We start from the raw sequence: 14882 nt of genomic DNA, 5'->3' as shown, positions 1-14882 counted from the left end.
TTGTGCACCCTACCCCCAAGCAATGGTATTGGATAGTGGGGACTTTCAAAGCTTGCCACCCTCATGAATAGCATCAGTGCCCTTATAGAAGAGGCTCCACAGAGCTCCCTTGCCCCTTCCACTGTGTGAGGACACAATGAGATGGCTGTCTATGAACCTGGAAGAGAATCCTTAACAGACATTGAGTCTGCTGGTCCAAGTCTGGAGCTTGGTCTTGGTCTTCCAGGCTCCAGAACTGTGAGAAATAAATTTCCATTGTTTATAAGCCATCGGTTGTGTGTTATCTGGTTGTAACAGTTCAGATGGACTAAGGCAGTGTCTGTGTCCCAATCATCTATTATAAGGATATCAGTCTGATTGGATTAGGGCCCACTATAGTGACCTCATCCTAAAAGGCTATGTCTCCAAATACAGTAAAGTTCTGAGGTATTGAAGACTAGAACTCCAACATATTAATTTTGGCAGAACACAATTCAACCCATAGCAAAGGGTTATAGAGTAAATGACTTTAGGCATTGAGAAAAACTTTTCAACTATTGCTCCCGTACGAAGTGGTTGGCACAGTGTCAATACACAGTGTATACTTAATAGGTATAACCCATTATTCTTTTTCTTCTCTGCATCCTTCTCATCTATGCCCATTACCTTCCCATTTCTTTTCCCCAATTTTCCTTTCATTTTTCTACTGATTATTTCCCTGTTTTGCTACTCTTTCCCTGAACTTCATTCTCTTCTGGAATAAGCAACAGTCATACCTCCAAGAGAGCACGGCAGTCATTCATGGGTGTGGCAGCCAATTGATCACTATATTCTGTGGGTAAGAATATGGGGCTAGAGAGCAGCATCTGCATCTCAGGAGAGAGATTCCATGAGGTCAGGGGCCTCCGAAAGAACATAAGATTCCTAGGGATCATCAGCATTCTGAAAACTACAGAACACTTATGAAAGAAATTGAAGAGGACACAAAGAAATGGAAAAACATTCCATGCTCAAGGAGTGTAAAAACAAACATTGTTAAAATGTTTATGCTATCCACAGTAATTTACACATTTAGTGCAATCCCTATCAAAATATCACCAGCATGTTTCACAGAGCTGGAACAAATAACCCTAAAATTCCTATGGAACCACAAAGGACCCTGAATAGACAAAACGATCTTGAAAAAGAAAAGCAAAGCTGGAGGCATTGAGATTCCAGAATTCAAGCTGTATTACAAAGCTGTGATCATCAAGACAGTATGGTACTGGCACAAAAACAGACAGTGGACCAGAATAGAGAACTCCGAAATTGACCCACAACTTGATAGTCAACTTATCTTCAACAAAGCAGGAAAGAATATCCAATGGGAGAAAGACGGTCTCTTCAACAAATGGTGTTGAGGGAACTGGACAGCTGCATGCAAAAGAATGGAACTGAACCACTTTCTTACACCATACACAAAAATAAGTTCAAATGGATGAAAGATCTAAATGTGAGACAGGTGACAGGCACTGAGGTGGGCACTTGATGGGATGAGCACTGGGTGTTATTCGATATGCTGGCAAATTGAACACCAATAAAAAAATAAATTTATAAAAAAATAAATGTGAGACAGGAAACCATTAAAATCCTAGAGAAGAACACAGACAGAAAACTCATTGACCTTGGTCTTAGCAACTTCTTAGTGGACAGGTCTCTGGAGGCAAGGGAAACAAAATCAAAACTGAACAATTGACACTTCATCAGGATAAAAAGTGTCTGCACAGTGAAGGAACCAGTCAACAAAACTAAAAGGCACCCTATAGAATGGGGGAAGATGTTTGTAAATGACGTATCTGACAAAGGGTTCGTATCAAATCTGCAAATGATTTATCAAATTCAACACCCAAAAAATAAATAATCCAGTTAAGAAACGGGCAGAGGGCACGAATAGACACTTTTCCAAAGAATAAATATAGATGATTAATAGACACATGAGAAGATCCTCACCATCACTCGTCATCAGGGAAATACAAATCAAAACCATGATGAGATAGTACCTCACATGTCAGAATGGCTTAAATTAACAAGACAGGAAACAACAGGTGTGGGGAAAGGGAAACCCTTTTACAATGTTGGTGGGAATACAAACTGGTGCAGCCACTCTGTAAAACAGTATAAAGGTTCCTCAAGAAGTTAAAAATAGAACTACCCTATGACCCACCAGTTACACTAGCAGGTATTTACTGAAAGTGTACAAAATACTGATTCAAAGGGATACATGCACCCTAATGTTTATAGCAGCAACATCCACAATAGCCAAACTATGGAAAGAGCCTTAATGTCCATTGACAGATGAATGGATAAAGAAGCAGCAATATATATATAATTATATATATAAAATATTACTCAGCTATCAAATAGAGTGAAATCTTGCTATCTGCAGCAGCATGGGTGGAGCTAGAACCTATTATGCTAAGTGAAATAAGTCAGATAAAGACAAATACTATGATTTCACTTATATGTGGAACTTAAGAAAGAATACACATGAACATGGGGGGAAAGAGAGGGAAACCATAAAAATGAATGTTAACTATGAAGAACAAACTGAGGGTTGCTGGAAGGAGGTGGGTAGGTGGGGATGGGTTAAATAGGTGATGGGTATTAAAGGGGGCATTTGTTATTAAGAGCATGGGGTATTGTGTGTAAGTGATGAACCACTAAATTCTACTCCTGAAACACGTATTACACTGTATATTAACTAACTGGAATTGAAATAGAAACGAAGACTATAAAAAAAGGAGGAGGAAGAGGAGGAGGAAGAAGAAGAAGTGAGTTATAATTTATAGGGTTTCATCCCAGGTAAGGAAATGTCAAACAGGTTTCTGCATAAATGATAGCAGACCCATTGCCTATGTGACATTGAGTCAGTGTTAAGGAGGAAAAGTCAATGAGACTTGAGCTCCCCAGGCGCTACCTGAGCGGGGAAGTGAAGCATTTTCCTCCAAGAAAGACTTGGCCACCTCTGAAGATGAAACCACATGAGAAGGAACTAGTTTGGTCCAAAAGAAAAAGCACATCTTTGGATTTGTACTGTTATTTCATTCAGACCCACTACCTCAGCACTTTATACAGGGCACAGAAGCCAAAAGTAAATCAATTTAGCTTCATAAAAATACGTGAATACAAAATGCAAACATGCTATTTTTCCATTTAAAACACACGCAAAAAATCTATTAAAGAAATTTTTAAAATTCAGTAGGCTAAACAAAAATAAATGAGGTATCTGTTTCAGTTCTAACCTGTTTCTTCCATCCTGCAAACAGAGCCTCTGTAGACAGAGGAGTACACAAGTGGCCAAGAGGGGACACAAAATTCAAAAGAGAGAACACACACACACACACACACACACACACACACACACACACACGGAGAGTAAAACCCAGGCATGTGTGTAGGTAAAAGAGGCAGTGAAGTACTATCAGGATGGGGAAACAAACAGAAGGGAAAAGTAGGGATGAATTTATATTAAAGAATGTCTCCATCTTGTGGTCATTATGGTGTAACCACTAATTAAGTCAAGTTTTATTTCCATTTATTCATCCATCCATCTTTCTGTGCATTTATTCACCAACCTAACTGGTACTTTCCAGTTGTGGCAGGCACTGTTCTGAGTGTTAGGGCTAGAGTAGTGAACAAAATTCCCTGCCTTTCTGTAACTTCCATTCTGGTTAGAGTTTACATTAATTAAACAACTATAATGTGTGGTATGTTACATCAGAAAAACAGGGGCGGGTATATCAGAAGCTGTTGGGGGAGGCAGTCAGGATTTTGATCAGGGTGACTTTCAGTAAGTCCTCAGTGAGGTGGGAGAAGGGCCTGAGGAGAGGGAAAGAGGGACGCCCCAGTTGTGTGGGGAGGGAACATCCAGGAAGAGGGAACAGTCAGTGCAAAGGCTTTGAGTGGAAGGCTAAGGCTGGTGCTCAAGAAGGGTGAAAAAACCATCTGGGGCTGTAGTGTGGTGAGCAGGGAGGTGAGTGACTAGGTGAACTTCTAGAAGAACCAAGAGAAGAACAAGGAGGTGAGGAAGGAAGGAGGCAGCACAAGGAAGAAGACCAGGTTTGGTCTGGTCATACAGGCTTTGGTTTTGGTGCTGAGTGAGGTAATGGAGGATTCTGAACCTGGGAGGGATGAGATAGGACATGTTAACTCTGGCTACTCAGTTAGAGGAGCCTCCAGGGAACCCAGACTGGTTAGGGCCACTGTGGTTCTACAGGTGAGAAATGGGGTAGGCTTGGATCAAGGCTATGGGGATGGTAAAAATGGTAATATTCTAGATACATTCTGAAAGAAGATTCAACAAGGTTTTTGTAGTGTAAGTGCCTGAAAATCAGCTTTTGATTGCTGAGGCATACATTTCCAAGACATCTATTTTGAATAAACATATTGCCAGCTATATGATACAACTACTGCTAAAACAACTAGATAAGAAAAGGAACCAGGGTGTCCCATCTGAGTTTCCTTTTTAGAAAGTCCTTGGCAATCTAGATTATTGACCACTTAAGGAACTCTGCTATCACCTCTTGTGCCCTAATTCCTGCTCTGTTTTAAATTTATGAGTAAAGAGTAAAGCCAAGAAATCCTAGGTAGCCTACCCTCAATCTCAGTAAGGAGAGTACCCAGGTCTGTAATCTCTACCTGACACCTTGCTTGATGGCTCTTGGGCATGCCATATGCCTTCCAAGATCTCTGAGTAATAAATTTCTTTTTTCAAAGTCCCTTGATAGTTGTTGCTGAGATACATCTTCCAATAATAATAAGAGCCACAAGGGCCATGCCAACCATAATATTGGCTCTCGATGGGAAAATGTCTGTGGGGACTTGCCATAGGTAGTGGGGGCCCAGGTGAGTGCCTCAGGCATTCCAAGCTAATAATATCACTATCAATAGGCTGAGAAGGACACAGAACAAAAACTAAAGGAGTTCATGATTACTAGACAGCCCTTCAAAAAATATTAGAAAGGAAGAATGCTCACCATTTGCTTCAATGTGGATGGAACTGGAGGGTATTATGCTGAGTGAAGTAAGTCAATTTGAGAAGGATAATCATTATATGGTTTCACTCATACGGGGAATAAAAGAAAAAGTGAAAGGAATTATAGGGGAAAGGAGAGAAAATGACTGGGAAAAATTAGAGAGGGTGGCAAAACATGAGAGACTTCTAACTCTGGGAAATGAACAAAGGGTTGCAGATGAGGAGGTGGGCAGGGGGATGGGGTGACTGGGTGATGGGCACTGAGGGGGGCACATGACAGGATAAGCACTGGGTGTTATACTATATGTGGGCAAGTCAAACTTCAATTAAAAAAAATAAATATTAGAGGGCTCTCCTTGAGCGGGAAGGAAAGACTAAAAGTAACAAAGACAAGAAAGGACCAGAGAAATCTCCAGAAACAATGACAAAACAAGTAATAAAATGGCACTAAATAAATATTTATGAATAATTACTTTGAATGTAAATGGACTAAATGCTCAAATCAAAATACATAGGGTGTCAGAATGGACAAAAACAAACAAACTAGATCCAACTCTATAGTACCTACAACATACTTATTTGAGATGTGAAGACACCTGCACATTGAAAGTGGGGTGACGCAGAAATATTTATCACACAGACGGATGTCAGAAGAAAGTTGGAGTAGCAATACTCAGATCAGATAAACTAGATGTTAAAACAAAGATTAACAAGAGACAAAGAAGGATATGACACCATATGATAATAAAGGAGACAATCCAACAAGAAGATCTAACCACTATAAATATTTATGCACCCAATGTGGGAGCAACCAAACATATAAAACACTTAATAAAAAATACAAACTATATATATAAATGTATATATATAAACAACACAACAAAAATTAATTAATTGATTATAATACAATATTACCCCAAAGATACAGAAGCAATGAAACGCCGGGACACCTGCAACCTGATGTTTCTAGCAGCAATGTCCACAATACCCAAACTGTGGAAGGAGCCTCGGTGTCCATCGAAAGATGAATGGATAAAGAAGATGTGGTTTATGTATACAATGGAATATTACTCAGCCATTAGAAATGACAGATACCCACCATTTGCTTCAACGTGGATGGAACTGGAGGGTATTATGCTGAGTGAAATAAGTCAATCGGAGAAGGACAAACATTATATGGTCTCATTCATTTGGGGAATATAAATAATAGTGAAAGGGAATAGAAGGGAAGGGAGAAGAAATGTGTGGGAAACATCAGAAAGGGAGACAAAACATAAAGACTCCTAACTCTGGGAAACAAACTAGGGGTGGTGGAAGGGGAGGAGAGTGGGGGGTGGGGGTGAATGGGTGACAGGCACTGAGCGGGGCACTTGACGGGATGAGCACTGGGTGTTATTCTGTATGTTGGCAAATTGAACAACAATAAAAAATAAATTTATTATTAAAAAATGAAAATAAAAAAATAAAATAAAATCATGAATGAGAAAGGAGAGATCACCACCACCACCAAGGAAATACAAACGATCTTTAAAACTCATCCTGAGCAGCTATACACCAATAAATTGGGCAATCGAGTAGAAACGGACGCATTTCCGGAAAACCACAAACTACCAAAACCGGAACAGGAAGACACAGAAAACCTGAACAGGCCAATATCCAGGGAGGAAACTGAAGCAGTCATCATCAAAGATCTCCCAAGACACAAAAGTCCAGGGCCAGATGGCTTCCCTGGGGAATGCTATCAAACGTTTAAAGAAGAAACCGTACCTATTACTACTAAAGTGGTTCCGAAAGATAGATGGAATGCTTCCAAACTCGTTCTTGGAGGCCACCATCACCTTAAGTCCAAAAGCAGACAAAGATCCCACCAAAAAAGGAGAGTTATAGACCGACAGTCCTCACGAACACGGATGCAAATATTCTCAAGACACGAGCCGATGGGATCCAACGGTACATTAAGAAGTTACTCACCATGACCAGGTGGAATTTATACCAGGGATGCAAGGCTGGTTCAACACTTGGAAAGCACGCCACATGACTTAGCAGATCTGCAAGAGAAGAAACAAGAACCAGACGATCCTCTCAAGAGATGCAGAGAAAGCATTTGACAAATACGGCATCCATTCCTGATCCAAACGCTTCAGAGTACAGGGATAGAGGGAATGTTCCCAGCATCTCCAAAGTCATCTACGGAAAGTAAAGCCCTCAGCAAATTATCATCCTCAATGTGGAAACACTGGGAGCCTTTCCCTGAAGATTGGGAACGAGAGACAGCGATGTCCACTCTCACCATGGCTACTCACATACTACTAGATGTCACGGCCTCAGCAATCAAGCGACAGAAAGAAATAAAAGGCATTCAAATCGGCAAAGAAGTAGTCAAACTCTCCCTCTTCGCCGATGACATGATACCGTACCTGGAAAACCCAAAAGACTCTTCCCCAAGATTGCTGGAACTCCTACAGCAAGTTCAGCAGTGTGGCAGGATACTGAATCAATGCCCAGAAATCAGTGGCCTCTCTCTATGCCAACGATGAGACCGAAGATAGAGAAATGAAAGAGTCAGTAACATTTACAATTGCACCCAAAAGCATGAGGTACCTAGGAATACACCTAACCAGAGAGGTAAAGGATCTCTACCCAAAAAACTACAGAACACATCTGAAAGAAATTGAGGAAGACACAAAGAGATGGAAAACTACTCCATGCTCCTGGATTGGAAGAATTCATATACTGGGAAAATGTCCACGTGACCCAGGGCAATTTACACATGGAACACAATCCCTATCATCAGAAATATCACGGGCTCTCTTCAGAGAGTTGGAACAAATCATCGGAAGATTAGTGTGGAATCAGAAAAGACCCCAAATGGCGAGAGCAATATTAGAAAAGAAAACCACAGCTGGCGGCATCACAATGCCGGATTTCAGGTTGTGCTACAAACCTGTGCTCATCAAGACAGTGTGGTACAGGCACAAAAACAGACACACAGATCAATGGGACAGAAGAGAGAAATCCAGAAGTGGACCCTCAACTCTATTGTCAAGACCATATATTCGACCAAGCAGGAAAGACCATCCACTGGAAAAAAGACAGTCTCTTCACTAAAGGCTGCTGGGAACGTTGGACAGCCACACGCAGAAGAATAAAACTGGACCATTCTCTCACACCGTACACAAAGATAAAACTCAAAATGGATGAAGGATGTAAATGTGAGACAAGACTCCATCAAACTTCTAGGGGAGAACACAGGCAACACCCTGTTTGAACTTGGCCACAGCAACTTCTTGCAAGATACATCCATGAAGGCCACAGAAACAAGACCAAAATGAATCATTCATCAAGATGAGAATCTTCCGCACAGCAAAAGAAACACTCAACAAAACTAAAAGACAAACCTCCAGAATGGAAGAAGATATTTGCAAATGACCTGTCAGATAAAGCGTGAGTTATCCAAGATCTCTAAAGAACTTATTCAACTCAACAGCAAAGAAACCAGGAGTCCAACCCTGAAATGGGCAAAAGACACGAACAGAAATGTCACACAGGAAGACATAGACATGGTCAACAAGCACACGAGACAATGCTCCACATCACCGGGGTCACGGAAATACAGATCGAAAGCACAATGAGATACCACCTCACACTGGTGAGAATGGGGAACAAAAAACCAGACAGGAAACAACAAATGTTGGAGAGGATGTGGTGAAAGGAGAATGCTTTCAAAATTCAAAAATTTCAGAAATAGCCATACTCACCTGATAGGGACCAAGGGGGGGCTGGCGTGCTCCCGGCAAGCCTGGGGAGATTGGGAAGGGGGAAGAGGGAAGGGGGGCAGGGGCGGAAGGAGTAAGGGAGTAAGGGGGGTAGGGGTGGAGGGGGAGGGGGCGGAAGGGGGAGAAGGAAGAGCCAAGGACCTTCGCGGGGTTCCTGGGGCACAGCAACCCAGGCCCTAAAGCCACCGCCCCAAGGCCGTGCCCTGACGGTGGACGGTGCCTGCATCCAAACCCCTGTGAGCGCATGCGGAAGGGTTCGGCACCCTCCCTGAGCCTCAGTGGAAAACCGTGTGCAGGTGCTTCAGAGAGGTAACAACCGATCTGCCCTGCGATCCAGCAGGTGCACTGGTGGAGGTGTGACCCAAAGGTACAGATGCAGGGAAATGCCGTGACACCCGCACCCCGAGGTTTAGAGTGGTAACACCCACAACAGCCACACTACGGAAGGAGCCTTGGTGTCCATCGAAAGATGAATGGATAAGGAGGGCGAGTGGTCTCTGCACACAATGGAAGATTACTCAGACATTAGAAATGACAAACACCCACCATTTGCTTCGACCTGGATGGAACCAGAGGGTATGACGGCTGAGTGAAAGAAGTCAATCAACGAAGGACAAACATCATATGGTCTCATTCTTCTGGGGAGGATGAGAAAAAAATAGTGAAAGGGAATAGAGGGGAAAGGAGAAAAAATTGAGTGGGAGATGGCAGGAAGGGAGACCGAACATGAGAGAGTCCTAACCCTGGGAAACGAACAAGGGATGCAAGAAAGGGAGGAGGGCGGGGGGCTGGGGGTGACTGGGTGATGGGCACGGAGGGGGACATTTGATGGGATGAGCCCTGGGGGGTTATGCTCTATGTTGGCAAAATGAACCCCAATAAGAAATACACCTAGAAACAAACACACAAACCTCCCGAGACACAAAAGTCTGGGGCCAGATGCCTTCCCAGGGGAATTCTATCCAACGCTTCAAGAAGAAAGCATACCTGTGCTACTAAAGCTGCTCCGAAAGATAGAAAGAGATGGAATACTTCCAAACTCGTTCTTGGAGGCCAGTGTCACCTTAACTCCAAAACCCAAGACCCCACCCACCAAAAGGGAGAATTCTGGACCGATGTCCCTGATGAACACGGATGCACACCTTCTCCACAAGCTACGAGCCAACGGGATCCAACAGGACATTATTAACAAGTTACTCACCATGACCCGGTAGGCTTTATCCCTGGGGTGCAAGGCTGCTTCAGTACTCGGAGAGCACTCAAGGTGCTTCATCAGATCTGCAAGAGAGAAAACAAGAACCAGATGATCCTCTCAAGAGACGCAGAGGAAGAAGCATTTGACAAAATATGGCATCCATGCCAGATCCAAACGCTTCAGAGTACCGGGATAGAGGGAACGTCCCTCAGCATCTTCAAAGCCATCTACGAAAAGCCCGCAGCAAATTCTCATTCCCAATGGAGAAACACTGGGAGCCTTTCCCTGAAGACCAGGCACGAGATGGGGATGTCCACTCTCACCGCTGCTATTCTCAACAGAGTACGAGATGTCATGGCCTCAGCAATCAGGCAATGAAAAGAAATAAAAGGCATTCAAATCATCAAAGAAGAAGTTAAACTCCCTCTTCGCCGATGACATGATACCGTACCTAGAAAACCCAAAAGACTCCACCCCAAGACGGCTGGAACTCCTACAGCAAGTTTGGCAGTGTGGCGGGATACAAACTCGGGGCCCAGAAACCAGTGGCCTTTCTGTACGCAAACAATGAGACCGAGGAAAGGGACATCGAGGAAGGGGTCAATCCCATTTATACAACCGCAGCACCCAAAAAAAAGCATGAGCTACCTAGGAAGAAACCTAACCAAAGGGGTAAAGGATCTCTACCTGAAACATTGCAGAACATGTCTGAAAGAAACTGAGAAAGACACAAAGAGATGGAAAAAGGTTCCATGCTCCTGGGTTGGAAGAATTTATATTGGGGAAAATGTCAACGTGATCCAGGGCAATTTACACAACTAGTGCAATCCCTCTCAGAAATACCACGGACTCTCTTCAGAGAGCTGGAACAAATCATCTGAAGACTTGTGTGGAATCAGAAAGACCCCGAATGGCCACGGGAATAGTAGCCAAGATACCCACTGCGGGGGAGGGGGGGCGGGAGGAGGCAGCACAATGCCGGGTTTCAGGGTGTGCCACAAAGCTGTGACCATCAAGACGGTGTGGTACTGGCACAAAAACAGACATCAAGAATTTCTCTAAAGGCATCAGTGAAATTAATATTAAAGCATCTGGAAGCTAATTATTTTGAGAAGGGCATATGGCACTAAGCTCAGGTCTGAATTTATGGATTTGGAACTGGTATTTAAGATGAAATATTTAATGGATAATGAAGCAAAGCATATTTGGTGACAGAAACTATCTAATACCTTGTGCCATGAATCCCTGACACAGTTTCAAATTTGTGCTTCTCTTGTGTTTTCTTGACCTATAAAATGTTACGTGGAGTTATTCACTGAACTTAACTCATGACACATCCGTAAACCCAAGCTTGCCAAAATATTTTAGGTGGGTATGTGGAGGGCAAGGGACGCTGAGGACTCCTGGGTCCATATACATGCACACCTATACACCAGCATCAGCGCTCTTTCTTCAGCAAAATTACACTTCCTTCCCATTTTTGTTTCCAAACAATGGGCTAAAGAGAGTAAAACCAAAATATAAACATGTTGAGGATATCTTTTATTATACACAGAAGTATCTTAGTATGCTGGGAAACAATAGTATACATTATACCAATTGGCTTTGAAAAATCAAGTCGCTGACTCTTCATCTAAACTCAAATATGTGAGACACACATCCCTGGTTTTGAGATTACTCCTTAAACTAGATCTTTACCTCAGAAGCATTCTGAAACAATAACATTTTGGGGATAATGCTAGGTAAATTTAACGAAATGAATGCTAGGTCTTTAGCCACGCTGGATCTGAACCATTTAAAGTATTAGAAGATTTACTAACAATATGTTTATACCAATATTTTATTAGTGAGTTTGCTTGGTATTATTAAGCTAGCCTACATTGGGTTTCTCCAGAACAGGCCCTGAGACTAGGACCAAGGCTAGGAGTTTATTTGGAAGACTATCCCAGGAAACATTGGCGGAGGAGGGGACAGTGAGCCAGGGAAGGGAAGGAAGCCAGTAGATGAATTTATGAGTATGTTATAGCTGTGGGGAACTTGGGCTCATTTCCACTGTGCTACTCTGGGAAGTGGTGTAGAGCAGACCCGAGAGTTGTCTCACCCAAAGGATAAGAAAGATGGAGGGCTTAGCCACTAGCTCCCATCTGTCATGAGTTTGAGGTTGTTCCCAGGGATGTCAGCTCCCTGGCACTTCCAGCCCACCGGGCACCAAGAATGCTCCTGTGGGGAGAGCTAAGGGATGCAGGTATTGGCAGCAGAAAGCTTATCAGCATGCATAGGGATGTTGAGTGACAAGGGGATATACATGGTGTGCCAAAATCACCTACTCAGAGGCATAACTGTTTATAAACACACTAATAAAGCTTCTTTTTAATGGGAGGAAACCAAAAGGCCAGCAACCGAGGGTGGAAAGATAGGAGAAGCATCAATTGTAACCCTTCTGATAGCAGTCCTACTCTCTTCCCACACAGGATCCTCCTTGACCCCCAGGCAATCCCTGGAGGTCAGACTAAGGGAAGCCTGAGAACATTTTTTGCTTATCTTCTCAGCAGATATTGGGAGCAGGTCAAGGAAGAAGCTTTACAGAGCACAGCAAGAGAATGCGATGCTTTTCTAGTCAATGGTAACTTAAGAGTCTATATTCCGAAGAAATTATATACTTCTATATATTATTAGGCTGTTTACATTTTATTGTTTTATTATGTTTATGTTTATATGTTCATGTTTTATTTATTTATTCATGAGAGACATAGAAACATAGGCAGAGGAGAAGCAGACTCTCTTCAGAGAGCCCGCTGTGGGACTCGATCCCAGGACCACCACCTGAGCCAAAGGCAGAAGCTCAACCACGGAGCCACCCAGGTGTCCAGAAGTATTTCTTTCTCATGCTGTACACTGTAATCACCCTATTTCTCTACAGGCTTGAAAGCCACAGGATTATCCCTTCAAAGGGAAATACTGAAGCTGAGGTGCTTACTGTTCTTCAATAAAATTTCCACGTGGTACTCCCTTTTAGATTTTATGGTATGCCCCTGTCTCCACAGGAGTCCCAGCCCTACGAGCTTCTGTACCCGGTAACATCAAAATGAATGAGCAACTACGACTTGGGCTGTTTGTATTTCCAAAAGTGGGAATTGGAGGAGGGTAAAGGAAAAGTTTTCCCTGCCTTAAGGTTCAAGGGCACTGCGAAAAGACAGTGGCTGATGCTGATTCTGGAAAACTGTTTCTCATAGAGCTTTCAGGCTGATTTCCTCAACTCCTAACTTTTTGGGAGGAAGGATTCCTTTCAATAAGGTGAGGACTAGATAAGGTGTAAGTAGCTAACTAGAAAAGGGTGGTAGATAGTAAGTGTTGTGGACAAGGGAACCACGTGTGAAAAATACATTAGGCCAAAGGGATAAGCTCATGAAAACACGCTCAATATCTTTAGTCATTACAGAAATGCAAATTAACACTAAATTGAGATACTACTTTACATCCACTAGAGTAGCTAAAAATTCTTTTTTAGATTTTGTTTATTCATGAGTGAGAGAGAGAGAGAGAGAGAGAGAGAGGCAGAGACACAGGTAGAGGGAGAAGCAGGCTCCATGCAGGGAGCCCGAAGTGGGACTCGACCCTGGGCTGAAGGCGGTGCTAAACCACTGAGCCACCCGGCTGCCTGAGTAGCTAAAATTTAAGACTGACAAATCCCAAGTGTTGATGAGGAGTCAGAGCAATTAGAACTCATATATACTGCTGATGGGAGTGTAAAAGTGTGGTACAGGGTGGGGTAGCCTCTTATAAAGTTAAACATATACCTACCTTATAGTCCAGCAGCTGTAGATCTAGGTCACTGTCCAAGATAAGTGGGAATATATCCTTCACAAAAGGATGTAAAGAATGCTCATAGCAGTTTTACTCAAAATAGCCCCAAACTGTAAACAACCCAAATGTCCATCAACATGAGGATGGGCAAACAAGCTGTGGTATTATTTTACCACTCAGTAATAAAAAGGATGCATTAGTGTACTGATCCCTGCAATGAAATGACTGAATCTCACAAGAGAAAAGAAGCCAGACACAAAAGGGTTTAGAAATACTGTATGCTTCCACTTATATGAAGTTCTAGAATAAGCAAAACTCACCTAAGGTGAGAAAAACCACTGGATGCTTTTGGGGGACTTGAGGAATTACCTGGGGACAGAGGAAGATTCTTTCAAGAGATGGAACTCTGGTAAGGGCACAGGTTACACAGGTGTATCTAGTTGTCAAAACAGTTCAATTATTTGTGCATTTCAGTGTATGTAAATTTTACCATAAAAACTCTAAAAAATAATAATAATCAAACAGAGGGGCTGGGGAGTGGGTGGTATAAATAAAACAAGAATGGTAGGATATTCATAGTTGAAGTTGAGTGATGAGTAAGTGGGGCTCATTACACTACTCTGTTTACGTTTGAAATTTTCTACACACACATAGGCATGCACACAACGTTAAAAACCCAGTAAGCAAGATCATCAAAAGGCTATTAGGCACCTGAAAATAATGCAGAATGGCTGAAGTGGAGAGTGTCTTTTCTACTCTTTCATCTAGTACAAATCTTCCAGACAGAAGCGGACTAAAGATAACAAATCTCTTAATCACACATCACTTGAGAGCATGGACAGTTTCAATGATAAGCTAACATGAACAAAAAGCTATGGTGGAAAAACAGACATTTGTATCTCTTGTGTAAACATACCTTACCAAACATTGTTCCTTAAGGTACTTTGCAGCAGTTGGAACAAGAATTTAAACAGGAGCCATTTAGCTACCATGGAATATGGACATATTTACTGGTACAGGCTCAGACCAGCATAATCCTCTTTCTTAACCTGGTAAAGCTTCTGAAGTTGCAGTAACAAAAATCTAATTTTAAAAAAGTCACAAATGTCTTATA

General features: G+C 42.5%; 1 long non-coding RNA gene across 4 annotated transcripts in view; it reads right to left on the bottom strand.

Moving 5' to 3' along the window:
• The window catches only part of LOC140611759 (uncharacterized), a 90204-nt gene that overhangs the window by 20274 nt on the left and 55048 nt on the right, over positions 1-14882 (bottom strand). For all 4 annotated transcript variants that reach the window (XR_012012918.1, XR_012012919.1, XR_012012916.1 and 1 more), the window contains 2 exons: positions 9971-10047; positions 6965-7041 (listed from right to left, as the gene is read on the bottom strand). This is a non-coding gene — a long non-coding RNA (uncharacterized lncRNA). The remainder of the gene's footprint in view (positions 1-6964; positions 7042-9970; positions 10048-14882) is intronic.

Source organism: Canis lupus, chromosome 20 (genome assembly GCF_048164855.1).
Source record: "Canis lupus baileyi chromosome 20, mCanLup2.hap1, whole genome shotgun sequence".
In the NCBI taxonomy this organism is placed as follows: Eukaryota; Metazoa; Chordata; class Mammalia; order Carnivora; family Canidae; genus Canis; species Canis lupus.
Note: the sequence above shows the minus strand (reverse complement) of the source record. Positions and strands in the feature narration are given on the sequence as shown.